Source organism: Pantherophis guttatus, chromosome 3 (genome assembly GCF_059756535.1).
Source record: "Pantherophis guttatus breed Tessera chromosome 3, ASM5975653v1, whole genome shotgun sequence".
Classification (NCBI taxonomy): domain Eukaryota; kingdom Metazoa; phylum Chordata; class Lepidosauria; order Squamata; family Colubridae; genus Pantherophis; species Pantherophis guttatus.
Window position 1 is genome coordinate 151,391,545 of NC_142065.1, and position 16,966 is coordinate 151,408,510.

The 16,966-nt window shown below is 37.0% G+C and overlaps 1 protein-coding gene across 2 annotated transcripts in view; it reads left to right on the plus strand.

Moving 5' to 3' along the window:
* The window catches only part of CDKAL1 (CDKAL1 threonylcarbamoyladenosine tRNA methylthiotransferase), a 312,732-nt gene that overhangs the window by 103,884 nt on the left and 191,882 nt on the right, over positions 1–16,966 (plus strand). The window lies entirely within an intron of this gene.

A 16,966-nucleotide genomic window follows, 5' to 3' on the forward strand; every position in this document is an offset into this window, starting at 1 on the left:
AAGCCTGGAATAGAGTCAACCTTGTTTTTCCTCCAGACACTAAAAATAATTTGACAGCTTCCATTGCAGTGCAGTTTTGGAGTTTGCAAAAAGCACCCCTGGGGCACCACTGTTTAAATTGCTGAAAGATTCTAAGTAAATAGCAGCACCAAAACCTAATCTGTATTTCGGATTGCTTGGAAAGAGCAGCCCACATTTTAGATGAAAGGATGCATGGCTGGGTAAGATTCTGACATTCCTAAGCAATCAATCAAGTATTCATCCTGATGATAAATATGTATTACAGTAGCATTTTAATAATTAACATACATTTATTTCACCCCGAACACACACTTTGAATGTAAGTTTTGATTAAAACATGCAAAACCTGAACTTCATAATATTTGATGAGAGTTAATCATGTTTAGAGTACGTCATTTAAATTTAAATCTTATAAATTAGGCTGGTTTAGTCACATTGGCCTTAAGGGCTCTACCCTAACTGTGACTCATCCATGCTATAAAATTATTTACCGCAATTCCCTTCTTTATTCATCCTTAAAAATCTCAAATAGAGAAGTGAGTGTTCCTAACTGTCTTTAACTCTTAGAAGTGTGATATTTTGAACCACGCAGTAGCATCAGTAACATGCATCAATATTCATGGTATCAAAGATAAATAGCCATTGCAAAGTGGAAAAACTCTTATATTTGTGTTCATTCATGCAAAAACTCTATTGACAACTCATGACCTGCCTTAAAATTATTCAAATCTAAATGGATGACACTGGCTATTTTAAGAAAATATCTCCATTTTTAACTAGAGAATACTTAAGGATGATTGTTTTTGTACATGGCAACTGCAGCAAGATTATTATATGCACAAAGAATTTGAAATACTCACAATGGAGGAATAGTTAGCAAAGATAACAGAGTTTATAGAGATAGCAAATAGCTGTATTTGTTAGTGATTGGAAACCCTTTGTGGACTTTTTGTTCACAATGGAAAAAAATAAATATCTGATTTATCGGTTTCATTATTTGAAATGGTAGAATAGAAAAAGATTGAAGGCTTGATGTAACCTCAGACAGAACAGAATATGAATGCATTTCTAATGGAAACTATTCTTTTATATCCCTTTTGCTCCTTCCTTCTTTTCTTTTCTTTTTCGTTCCCTATTATAACTTTTCTTTATACTCTTTTTTCTTTAAATTTGTACTGTTTTTACTTTGTAAATTTTTTTAAAATAAAAATAATTAATAAAAAAAGACCATATCTCAATTTTGGGTTGTAACTTTGCATTTGCCCAAAATTTGGTATAATTTGGTGTCAAACTTAGCTGACATCAATTCAAGCTGCATTTTAGTCAAGGCAAATAGATTTGTCAATATAGGTAAGACATAACAATAATAAATTTTAAAACAAAATGAGTTGCAGGCAGTTGTCCATGCCTCCTTTTTCTCATCTGTTTGACCCACTGAATTTCAGCAATCTGAGTTGACTTAAGAATTTCTTGGGCATAAAGCATATGCAGTTAAATACTCAGACACATGGGAGAGAGAGGAAACTTCCATTAAATATGTGGAGAAAGGAGGGAAGTTTGTGTGTGTGTGTGTTTGGAGACTACGCCCTACTCACTACTATTGTAGATCATATATCTACTCAGGAATCTAGATATATAATGACATTCCTTACTTGTATCTCCACAGCTCATGCTGTACAAATAATCAGACTTCAGAAAAACATGCATAGAACATAAGCAAGAGTTAGGTTAGTCACAAGGAAAGGCAATAACTTATTTTCAGGATTTCATTTCCTTTTACTCCAGCTGTTTATACACAGGTAACAGAGGATGCTGAACTCAGCCAAAGTTTGGAGGAGATGCCATTAGCGTAGTATGGCTCTCTCAAGAAAGTGCCTTGAAACCTTGCACGCCTGTGTGGTTATAATCATTCTCCTATGGTATTAGTCTTATTTCTTAATGATACTGCTCACATAGGAGCCTGAATTTGATGCCTAAGTTGTGAGTTTCTAAAAAGTGAAAAGAATAAATAATGTTCTGGAGTCCCTTCCCTTGCATTGAGTTGTTGAGCAAGACTACAAGATTCTATAACAGCTTTGTTCCCTATGCCATCTGTCTGGTAAACTCGCAAGATTCGTTTTTCTCGCCATGTACATGTATACATCCGAACTGTACTAAGTTGTTTCTCTGTGTCATATAATAAGTGGTATATGCGTATTTATTTAGTCTTGTTTGTGTACTGTATATTGGAGGTGGTGACCCTTTGAGAGCCGTATGCAACGTAATTTCATTTTAAAGTATGCCGATTAGTGTACATTCAAAGTGACAATAAAGATACTCTAAGTCTAAATCTAACCGTTCTTCTCTATTTTCCTCTGATGATGATTCATTTCAGCTTGCAGGCTGTTGTTTTCCTTTAAGGGTAAAAGTCATATATATAGAACTTATATATTGAAGTGATTTTACTCCTTTAAGGGTAAGCATGATTTATAGAGTTTTTATATGATGAGGCAGATGTACACATGCCCAGTGTACAGTTTCCCTAGAGTTAAGGAAATACTGACATATATTTATGTATAGGGGTGACCTGAAAAATTATTTTTAAAAGTCATTTTGAAGATACTGGGGGAGGTAGAACTGTTCCTGCAAAAGCCAAGCATGTAGCACTCATTACTTTTATCCACTTTTTTAACAAATTGCACATATTTGGCAGTCCCAGAAACTTTTTACACTGCAGACTGGAGCCAGACTTGATGTCTTTTCTGTGTCCCAGAATGTCTAATATTCTTATGCTTTGAGGTTAGTGTGTGAGTCATACGTGTTTATGTGCTATGTTTAAAGTGCTTAGTTATCTCGGAGCAAGGTAGCTTCTTGCTCAAGAACGAGAGTTCCTGGTAGACCGAGAGTACAGCTGGGAGTGTGTTTACAAAAAAACCCCAGCACATTTGCTTAGTCATCTCTTTTGGGCAGCCCTTGCCAGTCTGTTTTCCGTCTTCATTTGATAAACTGCCCTCATTTGCTGGCATATACTTAAATCTTCCGCAAATTGGATTGTGTTTGATTCATTGTGCTACTTTCCAGAGTTTGAGAATAAATGGACCCATCCCCTCTTGTCTGATATTTGTATCGATTTAACTTTATTCCTAAAACATGTCAAAAGGGAGAAGAGAACCAGTTTTAATAGAGAAAAGCAAGCCCTTGGCTTCTATAAATAGAAATAAATTAAGCCAGACCTTTTGAAACCCACGTTCACTCTGGGTTGAAGAGGCTTGAGGACACTGAGAAGATGATTCCTCTTTGCTTGTCTAATCCTTACATATTGGTTACGTTGAACTCTCTTTGTACCTCCAACCAGATATTCTGGCAACAAGACAGCACACATAAAGTTTTGATGATCCAGGATGGCGATAGGAATAACTGTTTACAAAACAGACTGTCAAAATAAAGTGGTAAAATATTGGGGTATGGATTAGGAGCTTTCTTAAGCAAAAGGAAGGTAATTAGATGTTGGCAGCGTAAATAATAATTATTATATAGTTTCTTGATGCCTTGGCTGAATGATAGTAAAACATTCAAGTAAAACATTCAAGAGAACTTGAGTTACAAAAATAAATACACCTAAAATTAAGTTAGTTGCTCCTGGCCTGAAGTCAAAGTGGACCTTTTGCATGTAAAATCCAAAGTATGTCAGTGGAATCATTTTACAGTATAAGAATAACTTGAATGGAAGCTGAAAGTATAAAACAGCTGTTGCAATTGGGACCATGTTTGGATCTCGCACACAGGAAGATAAGCCCCTACCAGCTGTTGTTGGGCTTACAAGGAACTGCTTGCTGGAAAAGCCACATTGTTCCGTAAAAGTTGTGTGGGGTCCGCTTACTTTTCAGAATGCAAAATTTTAAATGGCTTTGGTGGGGGGTTTTCTTTAATGTTTATAAGATTAGTTTATATTAAAAATGTGAAATTAACCATTTTCAAAACCACAACGGGAAATGGTGCTGGATACAACACATTGTGATTATTTTATCTCACATGTATAAATGATTAGTAAAATAATTTTTAAGTTAAGTAGTATTCAAATGTGAGAGTAATTTTTAACCAGGCACAAAGAAATGGGTTCACTGAAGATTCACAGATATTTTAAAGGTAAAGCAAGATTCTCTTTCCAGAGAAAGTCATTTTATAAATCAGGACAGATGGCAGAGAAAGTAGAACAGTAGAAAGGAATAGCCAAAATTGACTTAAAATGGCTTAAATAGGCGTAAAATGGCAAGAGAGGCCATGAATCTCAGGTAGATACCATAGATAAATAGCAAATTATCTAACTTTATTATACAGTATATGCTTCTAGGTTCCCTAATCTGTTAGTTTCAGGTTTAAATCTTCCCTTATTAACCTGCTGGTCACATTTGCCTAACACAGTATTTCATAAAAATTTTCCTCTTAGGACCCCTCCTATTTTCAAAAATTATGGAGGACTACAAAAGAGATTTTGTTATTCAGGTTGCATTGATTTTTAGCATATTAAAAATTAAAAGTGGCATATTTGTAAAACATTTATTGAATCATAAAAATAACAATTTAAAACCCACTGAATACTAACGTAAGTATTTTTCAGGAAAATGCCTATATTTTTAACAAATAAAAATAGTAATGAGAAGAGTAACATTTTAAAGTTTGTAAATAATTTCAATATTTGGCAAATAATATTGATTTTGTGAACCTCTGAGTGTCTTGGAAGATTCCCAGGAATCCTTAGACCATCTTTTAAGAATCACTTGTCTAATAGAACACAGATCTCTTCCTGACCTAGGAATAAGTTAAAATAGAAGGTAAACAAATTCTATCTTTTCACCCATCATTCTTCTCCTCCTCCTCCTCCTCCTCCTCCTCCTCCTCCTCCTCCTCCTCCTCCTCCTCCTCCTCCTTCTTCTTCTTCTTCTTCTTCCCTCTCCTCCTCCTCTTCTCCTTCTCATTCCTCCTCCTCCATTTAAATAAGCTCTCTTTCATGTATTCTCCCACCCAATTTCCACCATAACTTAATTCACCAAAATGACCAGTGTCATCTGTTTACATTAGTATCATGAGTCAGAATTGAGTGGATTCAAGCAGTAGTGGGTTTCAATTTAGTTTGCTACCGGTTTGCTCGTGCGTGTATGCACTTGTGTGCGCAACTCTTCTGCGCATGCGCAGAAGCGTCCAGGCGGGTGGGCGGAGCCTCCTGCTGCCGCCGCTACCAGTTCTCCCAAACCAGGGTGAACTGGTAGTAACCCACCACTGGATTCAAGTAATATGGTCTAATATACTGTAGTATATTAAAACACTGAAGCTGATTTTTTTTGTCCATTTTTATTCAAAACTTCATTGTAGTATTTTGCTATTTTTAGACTGTTGGCTGGAAAGTAACACCCTAAAGCATTTTCTGAAATATATTTTGTGATTTATCTTACTAGTTGGAAGCTTGATTTGGCCAATTATATGCGTGTAAGAATATTTCTTCTCCATGTCCCAGGAGTAAATGTGAACATGTGTAAGCAATTATTTCTGGCAATTTTATCAGTAGGTGACCTGGGATGTTTCCAGGCTTAAGTAACTTAATAGAGAAATTGAAAATAGGCCAAGGTGTTTGAAAGCAGTTGGACAGAGGGTTTAGCAACTCCATGAAAAGATATGGCAAGACAGGTGCAAACAAAAAAATATCATAGTTATTCGATGTCAGGATCAATGGAGTATCTTCGAAGTTAATTTAAAAAAATTATTTTTTAAAAAAAAAATATTTTACATGCCTCACATTTGTCCTCCCAAGGACTGAAGTTAGTTATATATTACTCCATACTGATCTGTTCTGTCAATATTTATGCCAGATTTTCTATTCCTTATTCCTAAAAAGGCAGTTCTAAATTCAGAGTGGGGATGGCATTAGAGGACTGAAAATACAGTAAGATTTTTTTTTTAAAGATTTGAAACTTAGATATTTGTTGTTCAAGGGAAAAAAAGGGTATCTCCCTGGATCTTTTCTGAGGCTGCTGACCAACTGTTTAATATGAGCAACTGGCTTGTTGGAACAGATTGCTAGTTTAGGATTGGCTGGCTGGGATTAGATTTCTGGCTTCCTGCTCCTAATGCCAATAATGCATTTAGGGGAATGGCCTCGTCTCCTGTGCAGTACTTCATTTAAGTCTCGCTTCCTCCCCACAGGGGTCTCCAAACTTAGTAACTTTAAGACTTGTGGATTTCAGCTCCCAGAATTCTCTAGTCAGCTGGCTGGAGAATTCTGGGAATTGAAGTCCACAAGTTTTAAAAGTTGCCAAGTTTAGAGACCCTTGTTTCTACAGGAACCAAGCAAAAATTGGAAAGCAGAGTACCACACAACATTGTAAGCTTTTTGGAATATTTCTCTAATTGACTCGTGTCATGCTTCTAGAAAGATGGATTATAATCATTGTGGTAAGGGCTGAAGTTGGTGAGTTAGGAACTGGTAGTTAAAGGTATTGAGGTTAGAGGATTATAATGTAAACATGAAAGATGCGCCCAAGGCCACCAAGTAAGTTGCCAGTCTTGAATCATGCCAAGTCTTTCTATATAGGCTCTGCTCATTGTGTTGTTGGGGATTCTCTACTTTGGTATTAAAGATATAATTAGCTTTTTATCAGATTGGTTTCCTTCACACAGCCATTTAAGAAGAAAGAATTACCCTATTCACTATTAATTGCACAGAAAGAAGTCCTGTGATCTTTTTACTTGTATCTTTAAACCACACTGACAGTACATTTATTTTTGTCCTTTTCTGGAATATTCCCCTAATGGACCTCTGTCCTGTCATCACATCTTGGGTAGAGGAAGAAATTGTGATATAGTCTATTGTGAACTCTCAATGAAGGCCAGGGAGATTGCAGTATTTGATTCCTTAGAAGAGTTACCTAGATATTAAATATTTTCAAGAGTAAAAAGAAATAGAAATTCACCCCTTTCAGGCAGGAGAGAGGAATGGAAAGTCTTGAAAGGGAGAAGGTATCATCAACTACAGCAAAAGAAAACAGGGAAATAGAATACAATACCTTTCATTTTCCCCTAATCAGAAGAAGGTAGGAGAAAAGCACCTCCTTCTGATACCTCAGAATCAGAGGGAGAAGGGAATAGGAAAGATGTACAGGCCAAAACTAGTAAGCTGGGAATCAGTTGTTCCTGATAATGTTAACATGTCTGAGCTGCCCAAGGCCACCATCTAAGTGATGGAGAGTACTCTAGACCCCAGATACCATAAGGCTCTCAATTCTTCTTACTATAGAAACCAGGCAAATTGCGGGTAAAGATTCATTCTCCGAGCTTGTGATTCGGTTTCTGAAAGTTTTGTTACCAGGCTAGGTAACATCTTCAGTGGAGTTTAGGGGATGTCAGTGTCGGTATCCTGTTTATAAGGGCTTCAGGTGTGGGTGTGTCAAGTGAGGGTCTTGTGATAGGTCTTGTGATGGCTCATCAGTGAGTCTTGTGATGGGTCTTGTGATAAGGAGAGTACCTCAGGTCAGGGTCATTGGGAGGTGAACTACTGGTGTGTGTGTGTGTGTGTGTGTGTGTGTGTGTTTGTGTGTGTGTGTGTGAGCTTGGCTGTCCACAAGCAATTCCATCAACAGCCACATTGACCTACAACCAGCCTACGAACCCCTCAGAATCCAAATCAACCGCACGGTCAACCAGAGACAGCACCAACCCTCAACCAACCCACACAATTCTCCCCCCCTCCCGGCACCAGCAGTTCACCTCCCAATGACCCTGACCTGAGGTAATCACCTTATCATAAGACCCATCACAAGACTCACTGATGAGCCATCACAAGACCTATCACAAGACCCTCACTTAACACACCCACACCTGAAGCCCTTATAAACAGGACACTGACATCCTCTAAACTCTGCTGAAGATGTTACCTAGCCTGGTAGCAAAACGTTCGGAAACCATCCAACAAGTTTGGAGAATGAACCTCTACCCTCATCCTACACCTGAGCAACAGATATTTGCCACTGTTGCAAAACCAGGCAAGTTGTTGCACCAAAGCACTGTTCTTGTTTGCAATAATGATTCTAGACTACCTAAGTCATATCTGGAAATCTTCCATCAAGTCTAGCCGTGAGCTGAATTCAGGATTAACTGTCTGGAGAGTGTGATTAAACCTTGATGTGGAGCCTAATAATTCAAGCTTGAAGCATGCTTTTTAAAGCACTACATGTTTTTCTGGAGTTATGCATGATTTCTCAAGAATATAATTGTTCAGCATACTTCTTCCCAGAAGAACTGTTTTTAGAATAGGCTTCAATATTTTTTTCCATATGAAACTGAATTGTAGATTTGCTAACCTCTTCTGGCTATTACTAATTTAGATTAAATCATAAAAACCAAGTTATCGGGAACACTTGTCTCGTTTTATTTTATAAAATATAACATTAGTAACTCACCTGTATTATTAGTGTGCTACAGCCTGGAACCATTTCACATTATCACTGCTGTAGGAGAGACTAGTGCAAATTCTAGACATTTTCTCATTGATTGATTGATTGATTGATTGATTGAGTGAGTGAGTGAGTGAGTGAGTGAGTGAGTGATTCGATTTATATGCCGTCCTTTTCCGGAGACTCAGGGTGGCTTACAATGCGTTAAGCAATAACCTTCATACTTTTGTATATACCTGCTTAGTAGGGCTTTCGGGCCCCCCCTAAGCGGTGTTCTTTTTTATACAAAGTCAGCTTATGGCCCCCACAAACCGGGTCCTCATTTTACCTACCTTGAAAGGATGGAAGGCTGAGTCAACCTTGAGCCTGGTAAGGTAGCTTACTTTAATCGTCTTAGTGCTGTGTTTTTGATTACTTAGTGCTATTTTTTTGCCATCGCTTCCCCCTCACAATTCAGAAGCTGTGTTCTCACAAAGGCCACTAACATAAACCTTTTATGCAATTATTTGTTTGTTTGTTTGTTTAAAGCAAGCCTGATAGCTATCTTTGATTGTCTAAATTAAGCTTGCCAAACTTCTGCCCACTCACACAAAACTCTTCACCTCTCCCCCCCTCCCCCCGGATGTTTTGACCAGTCTTAAAACAATACCTTTTATCCCAAGAACCTGTTATATGTTTCTGAAATCACTATAGCCTAATGTTTCCTGCGAGACTTCACCACTTTAACTGGCCCTTTTCCATAAGCCATTGAGGAAGTGAAAACAATGGGTCTTATCGCAGGCAAAAGTCTACCATTCAGCTGAGTTTTTTTGTAACACTGTTATAGTTGTCTCAGAGGCCTCCTTGTTTTACTAAGTGCGTTGCTCAACAACAAAAGTGTGGCTGATCATAGCTTTCTTTGTTTCATTATTAGCTTTCCAAATACGTTTAAAACCCTTCTTGTACAGAACAATACAGATTCATTGCTTTACTATAGATGTGACTTTTTGATGTGACTTTTTTTCTAACCAATAGCATATCAAAAATGTAGGATTTTCTTAATTCAGGGAGAAAAAAAGGAATGGAGAAGGCTGAGAAAGAAAATACAAATAGAAAAAAGCTGGGCTTGAATAATTGTTTCATTCCAGGTACAATTTATGAATGCCACATTTATTCTGTGCCATAAATGATGCACCCTGTTTGTTCTTCGTGTAGATTGATCATCCTGAAACTGTTTTTTTTTTTAAAAAAAAAATTACTATTCACCCCTCTCAGGTAACACCAATCATTAAAAGTTCTCATCCAAATAAATACAAGGTTGTTTGTTGAAAAAACAATTTGCTAAGGTGAGGAAATGGAGCGGTGTTTGACTAGGATTGTGAAGTTACAACATTTAGCTTCTACAAAGAAAGAAATCAATAAACAAAGCGGGGTGTTGATGGTGAAAGGAGACAGGTGAATTTTGAGAATGTCAGATAAAAGAGGAGAGGGGAGTATCAATAAAAGGAACAGGAAAAAAATGTATTCAAGAATGTCTTTTCAGCTTGTATATATGTGCAAAAAAATAAATAAAAATAAGACAACCCATGTCTTTACTTATGTTGCATTCATATATTGACAGTTTGATCGAATTGAAACAAAACTTGAAACACCCAGCTCTAATTTAGCAATCAGAAAAATGTGGTCTGCTTCTTCCCAGTTTCTGTTTTTCTTTTCCATTGAATCAACAGTATCTGAACTGGAACAACTGCATATACAGTATCTTAACAGCAAGATATGGCCATTTGATCTATGCTGGAGCATATCGCAGTGGCATGCTAATTGTGTTTATCATCTCATTGAAATCTCCTGTATAGATTGATTATTCATCTAGATGTCCAGTGGATTGCAGCTGGTAAATGTTCCATTCAGAGCTGGCCCCAACATGTTGTACTCTAGTTCTGCCAAGAAATGTATCCCTTAATTAGCATGCATGCATGTATATAATTAACTTATATAGCCTTCCAAGTGATATGTGACTCAGGGCAGCATGCATAATATTAACAGTATATAACAACCTGAAAAACGTTATAAAAAATAATATACCAATGCATCAAACGTAATGCACAGAACTTATCGGCCATTCAGAGGAGACCTGATTAGGAAGCCAATTTGGAAAAGACCAAAACCAATTTTTGATCTTCACAAACCAGTATAAATGGTTTATGGCAGGCAGGACATCTTTGGGGTCAACTTTGCTAAAAGAAGCAGCTAAATAGGTCATTCCTTGTGTCCACAACTTCAACTAACCTAGGATATAGTCAAGGTGAGCAAATGTAGCTTATGTATCACCATTGTAAATCTGTTCTGACATTCTGTTGTGGAGTAGCTGAATCAACTTCACAAATTTTCCTGAGCATCCATAATGTCTCAGGATGATCCAGAGAGCCTCCCTGTTTAAAGTGCAAACTGCTTTAGTCAAGACAGAGTAAAGAGGCTTATTCTGCTTGAAGCACTTCTCCTGGACTTGCCTCAAAGCAAATAACATGTCTCCTATACTTCTTTGTGGTCAAAAGCCACCCTCTGTCTCTGAGAGTTCCGTTCCAAGATAATGAGAAGTCTGTTCAGGAAAATCCGGACAAAGATTTTGCTTGCAATGGACAGCAGTGAGATATCTCTGTAATTTCTGAAGTCAGATTTGCTTCCCTTATTTTTATAGAAAGCAGCAATGAGAACATCATGGAAGTCATCAGACATCTGTGGACCAAATGTCTTCCAAGATATCTTGAAAGGTCTATAAAGTGTTTGAGTTCACATGCTTTGTAGATCTTAGCAGGAATGTTATCCTGTCCAGTTGCTTTCTATGAGGTCATCTGTGAGATCACTTTCCTGATCTCATCATTAGAGAGAGGCAAGTCTAGGACAGCCAAGACTGAGAGCTGAGGAATCTGCTGAAATACATCATGGTCAGTTGGATAACCCATGAAGCAGGGGTGAAATCCAGCAGGTTCTGACAGATTCTGGAGAACCAGCAGCGGAAATTTTGAGTAGTTCGGAGAACTGGCAAATCCCACCTCTGTCTGGCCCCACAGTGGGGTGGGAATGGAGATTTTGCAATATCCTTCTCCCAGGAGTGGGAAGGGAATGGGGATTTTGCAGTATCCTTCTGCTGTCCGCCCACCAAGCCCTGCCCACAGAACCAGTAGTAAAAAAAAAATTGAATTTCACCACTGCCATGAAGTAAATTGCGAAAATGTTCAGCACAATGGTTTTCAGTCCTTCGTGATCTTTGATTAGGCTTGACTCATCAATGATAGCAAAGGAGAGCACCTTGATTTAGAAGGACCATGAATTGACTTTGTGGTGCTGAAGAACTCTCTGGTGGCATGCATGACTCTGCACTGGTCGACCTTCCTCTGCCACTACTCATCCTGCATTTCTTGCAAGTCTGCCTGTGTTTTAGATTGCTGGTGCTTAAACCTGTCTTTCTTTGAGACAGATGATGGATCGATCTACCAGTCTGCATAGGCCTTGTTCTTGGCCTACAGGGCTGCTGAAATGATTTTGTGGTTTTTATCAAACCAGCCTTTTGCATCAAGCACAGTCTGTGTGGTGACACCTTTAAACTGCATCCACTTTCCAGAACAGGTTCCTGCAAGTGGTAAATTGCTGGTGAGTTTTTCATTAAGTATAACTTGGAAGTATTGTCCTTTGTCTAGGTCTTGTAATCTGCCAATGTTTCTGACTGTCCTTGGTTTCTTACAATGTAAAGGGGCTGTGTGTAGGTTGAGAACCAACTGGACTAGCTTAGGATCTGTCCAGCACTCAACATCTCACATGGCACGGTTGATGATATCTTTTAAGATGTCATCATTTAAATAAATAACTCTAAAATATTGTATGATGCAAATAATAACATAATATATAATGTTAATGTAAATAAATAATGCTGAAAAAAAGACAATGCCAATCAGTAATGCAGCGGACTGACTCCCAATTTGCTAACTAGCAGGCTGAAAGCCAAGTGAAATAGAGAGGTTTTCCCTCCCAATGGAATACCACAAAAGGGATGAGGCAACCCATACGTGAAAGTATATTCACTGGGTGGATTCAGCCAGGGCAGGCCCCCTCTCCTCTCCTCTCCTCTCCTCTCCTCTCCTCTCCTCTCCTCTCCTCTCCTCTCCTCTGTGCCCTTCATTTAAAGCATGTTGAGCTTCCTTTTCTGATCCACAGTGTTACAAATTCTTGTAAAAAGTCAATACCTCTGTTAATATAGTTTTATATATATAATAATTATATCTATATATAAAAGTATATAATAATATAATAATAATATATAATAATAATATAATTATTAAGTAATAAGCAATATATATTTTAAATATATATTGTTTATTACTTAAACTACAGTAGCAATAATATCAACAATTTTATTATTTTAAATTTAGGGTGGCCAGGTCTGCTTCCAAAAAATAGCGGACAAGGGGGGGGGGGTTAAGTAGTAAAAAAACAAAAAAAATTACAATTAAATTATATATTTTCTTACAAACATTTTAACACGCCATTTTAGGTCAATCGACACAAGCTACAATACATTTTTAAAATGTGAACTGTACATAATTTTATAATATATTTTTATTTTAATCTCATCATTAATTTTTTCGGAGAATCGAGTTCAATGGATATTCGAACTTTGTCTCATTCTAACTTATGAAAAAAAAGACAAAACGCGATTCTCCTATCCTTATTCTCTTAGACTGTACAGCTTTAGATTACGTACCATTTCATCATAAAGCTTTTGAATAAAAAAAAATGTCCACTATTTTGTGAAAAAAAATAGTGAACATAATGAGAAAAAAGCAGACTGTCTGCTCAAATAGTGGACACCTGGCAACCCTATAAAATTGTTTTTTAAACTTTTAATTCCAATGTATGTTCTGAATTGTAAGCCACTCAGAGTCATTTACTGAAACAGGTGGCTATAAAAAAAGTTGAACAACCAAATAAATAAATAAATGTTACATTTTCAAATGAATTTTTTTTTTAAAAAATGTGGAACAGTAAAGAGGCAGGGAAGTAGCTGTTACAGTACCATATGTGATCTAAGGCTACTTCAGGCAATTGGTCCCCTCAACAATAGAAATGAAAGGAGGACTTTGTAGAGCCTAAAATTATAAACACAAATGCCAAGGATAGATTTTTTTTTATCACTAGCAGAAATTGTTACTCCAGAAGAACCTCACTGTTTAATATGTTCTTGCTGTATCAGGCTGGAAAATGAAAACCTTTTGTAATTATTTTCAGTTCAGCATCCTTATAGGTTTTGTTGGAAGAAATGTCCATCTGGGTTCAGTTCCAAATGGGGAAAAAGACACTGGATTCATGGGAGTTGCTTGGAAAGAAGGTTTATTGGTGAACAGGATCACATGGCTTGAGATCCTGGGCAAAAAAAGGGCAGAGATGCTGAGAGTGCCTGGGTTTTTTATGCCCTCTGTTGGGCTTTGAATTTGAGCTTGTGTTCTGATTGGTTGTCAGACTCCCATGGGGCTATGCAGGGATAACTTTGTAGGTTGTCTTTTGAGTCCCAGGCTTAGTTGACTCTTGCTGGGTGATGATGTAATGAAAGGGCTTTGGGATTCCTATTATGGCTCTGCCTGAAAGAGGTAGGTCTTTGTTATGTAGAATAGACTGGCCCAAGCCTTAATGGCCCATTGGCAAAGGTGTGTGTGTGTGGGGGAGTTTCTGCCTCCCTTTTAGGGGAAATATTCTGCCCTTTTAATATTTCCTAAAATATCTCATTTTCCTAGGAGAGGGGTGGGTGCTAACTTCCTACAGTTTAATATGTGCATTTGGTTGATAAATGTTGCCAAGAAGGCCTACATTTTTTTCTGAAAGACACAAAAAGTAGAGATAGATAGAAGACATTATTGTTCTGCTTATTTCTGCAGATGTACATTATAATGGAACTCCCATTTTGGTATGAAATGGATGAATGGATGCAAATTATTTTATATAGGGATTATTAGGCTCCATTACCGATTTTCATGACAATGAAACAAAATGTTAAAAGTACTTTCTAATTGCAGCTGGATTTCTTCTCAATCCCTTTAAAGGTTTTTTGGCTGGTCTCTTAGAGTTTGCTCCATAAATCTTAGAAATTGGATTTGGGTATCAGATACTAATAATTCATTCATGCCAGTTTTAAATACATCTTATTCACATGACCTGATATCTTTTATAGCTTCAAGCTGCCAAATAACTATTTATGTCTCATCTTGAGCACTTGATGGCATTGTTATGTTAAAATGTTGAGAAAATTTCATAAGATTTAGACTTTACAATTGATTTGTGTTGCTATCAGAACGTCAATCATGAAAAGAATGCTAAATTTCTGAATATTATTCTGTTATGAACACTGAACCAAAAGTCTAATAATAAAATTGAGTGATCTTGTGGTATTTTTCCCGTCTTAGTAGTTTCCTGCAATCAGGATCCTTTTTTTTCCCCGGATCAACCAAGTGTTAATCAATTGATTGTGACAGGAATTGGCAGACTGGCTTGTCACCTAAGCCTGACATTGTGGGCTCAGCAAGGGTGATTGGCCTGAAGTCACCCAGCTGGCTTTGTACCTAAGGAGGGACTAGAATTCCCAATCCTCTGATCTCTAGTCTGGTACCTTAACCACTAGACCAAACTGGCTCTTTTATTACATTTAATATTGTAAACATTAATTTAATAATTAATTCAATTAATAATTAATGCAATCACTGAAGTACTAAATATTTAACAAACTGACTCTTTTTAATAGTTATTATATTTGTAGTAAATATAATAAGCATAACTAATTATTGGGAAATACATTTCTCAGTAATCATATTAAGAATTATATTAAGCCCTGGGCAGAATAGTCATTGTAAGATTTGTACATTAAAAATACATGGTTTTTATCCAGATCTCAAAAAACTTGGTGTTCATAGTATATTATCTGTTTTCAGGAGTTTTACATAATTTGCAATGAAACCAAAAAGTTACTTTGTGAACTCTTGTAAGAATATCATGGTTTGAACCAATCCAAGATTCTCTGTATAACATTCAGTGCTAAGGTTTACATTTTTCTAAATTTTTAACATTAATGAGTAAGTTGGCCTCAATGATGTAAGGGTTCCTTTTTCAACATCATGACATCTGTGAACTTTAGAAACTTAAAATAGTAACTGCAGCATTTATTTGTTTAGTCATTTAAAGTGAGTTATGGAATGGCATAATTAAGTAAATGATGTTACACATTTTTATGGTAATGAACAGGGATGACCAGATATCATCATTAAAAGAGGTAATCAAGACCTGGACAAAGCTACTGACAAGATTGTTGTGTCCACTTATCTTCCATAGTATGTAGGAGCTCTATCATAAACCCAGAATACTTGATCACGTAGCAGTATTAAATTTCTGGGCCTAGAGAATTTTTTTTGCTTGATCTAGAATCAGACCTACTGCTATAACAGTGTCATAACAGTGCATGGAGACTTCACCGGTTACACAATTTGTATTAGTATTTGCTGTTTCCAAACTGCATGTTAACTAGGTTCCCTGCATAAAATTAAAAGGCAGGAAACACAACAGAAGGCAGGAAGTCTTATGAGTTATAACGCAACATGAAATATGTAGGCCTTTGAGGTGGATATATCTTCCTAGAACAGAATAGTTTGTGGCTAAGAAAGTTGAAGAGTGAGCTTCTTACAGTTGCTACATTCCTTAGCTTAATGGCTGTGACTGACATGATCATCTTTTCGTTGTGGTCAGCTTCCTGCGACAGAGAGGGAACCCTCTTCTGAAGTTGGAATTTGGAATTAAGATTCTCATAACACCTTCGTTTTACAGTTTCATGCTTCTCTTCGTTCTTCTTATCCTTTTTGTACTCGTCCTGGCTTCCGCAACTGCCTTCCTAACAATAACGTTTGCATTTGAACAACATTGATGATTATTTGAATTACTATTATGCATTTGAATTACTATGATGATAATCTCCAAAGCACCTGAAGTCAGGAGAAGAAGCAGTGGATGGAAACTAGTCAAGGAGCAAATCAACTTAGAATTAAGGAGATATTTCCTGACAGAACAATTAATCAGTGGAACAATTTGCCTCCAGAAGTTGTGGGTGTTTGAACACTGAAGGTTTTTAAGAAGATACTGGACAACCATTTGTCTGAAATAGTATAGGGTGTCCTGCTTGAGCCAAGGGGTTGGACTAGAAGACCTCCAAGGTCCCTTCCAACTCTGTTTTTCTATTGTTCTGTTATTTCTTTTTAGAATAGGGTTGCTGAGTAATGGTTTGATGATGATTTGGAGGACAACTTCCAGCAGAAAAGCCCACTTGTGCCTTGGCTTCTGAAAGAAAGGAACCAGGAGGACTTTTCCCTACTTCTTTTAACATTACAAGTACAAGGAGGTAGAATTGAGAGCATTTAATTAACAATAGTCAATATTTCATTTGGCAATAATCAACTGCTATGTCAGCAGCTGATTGAGACAACAAAGCTGAGCCCAGCAATGGACAACTATGG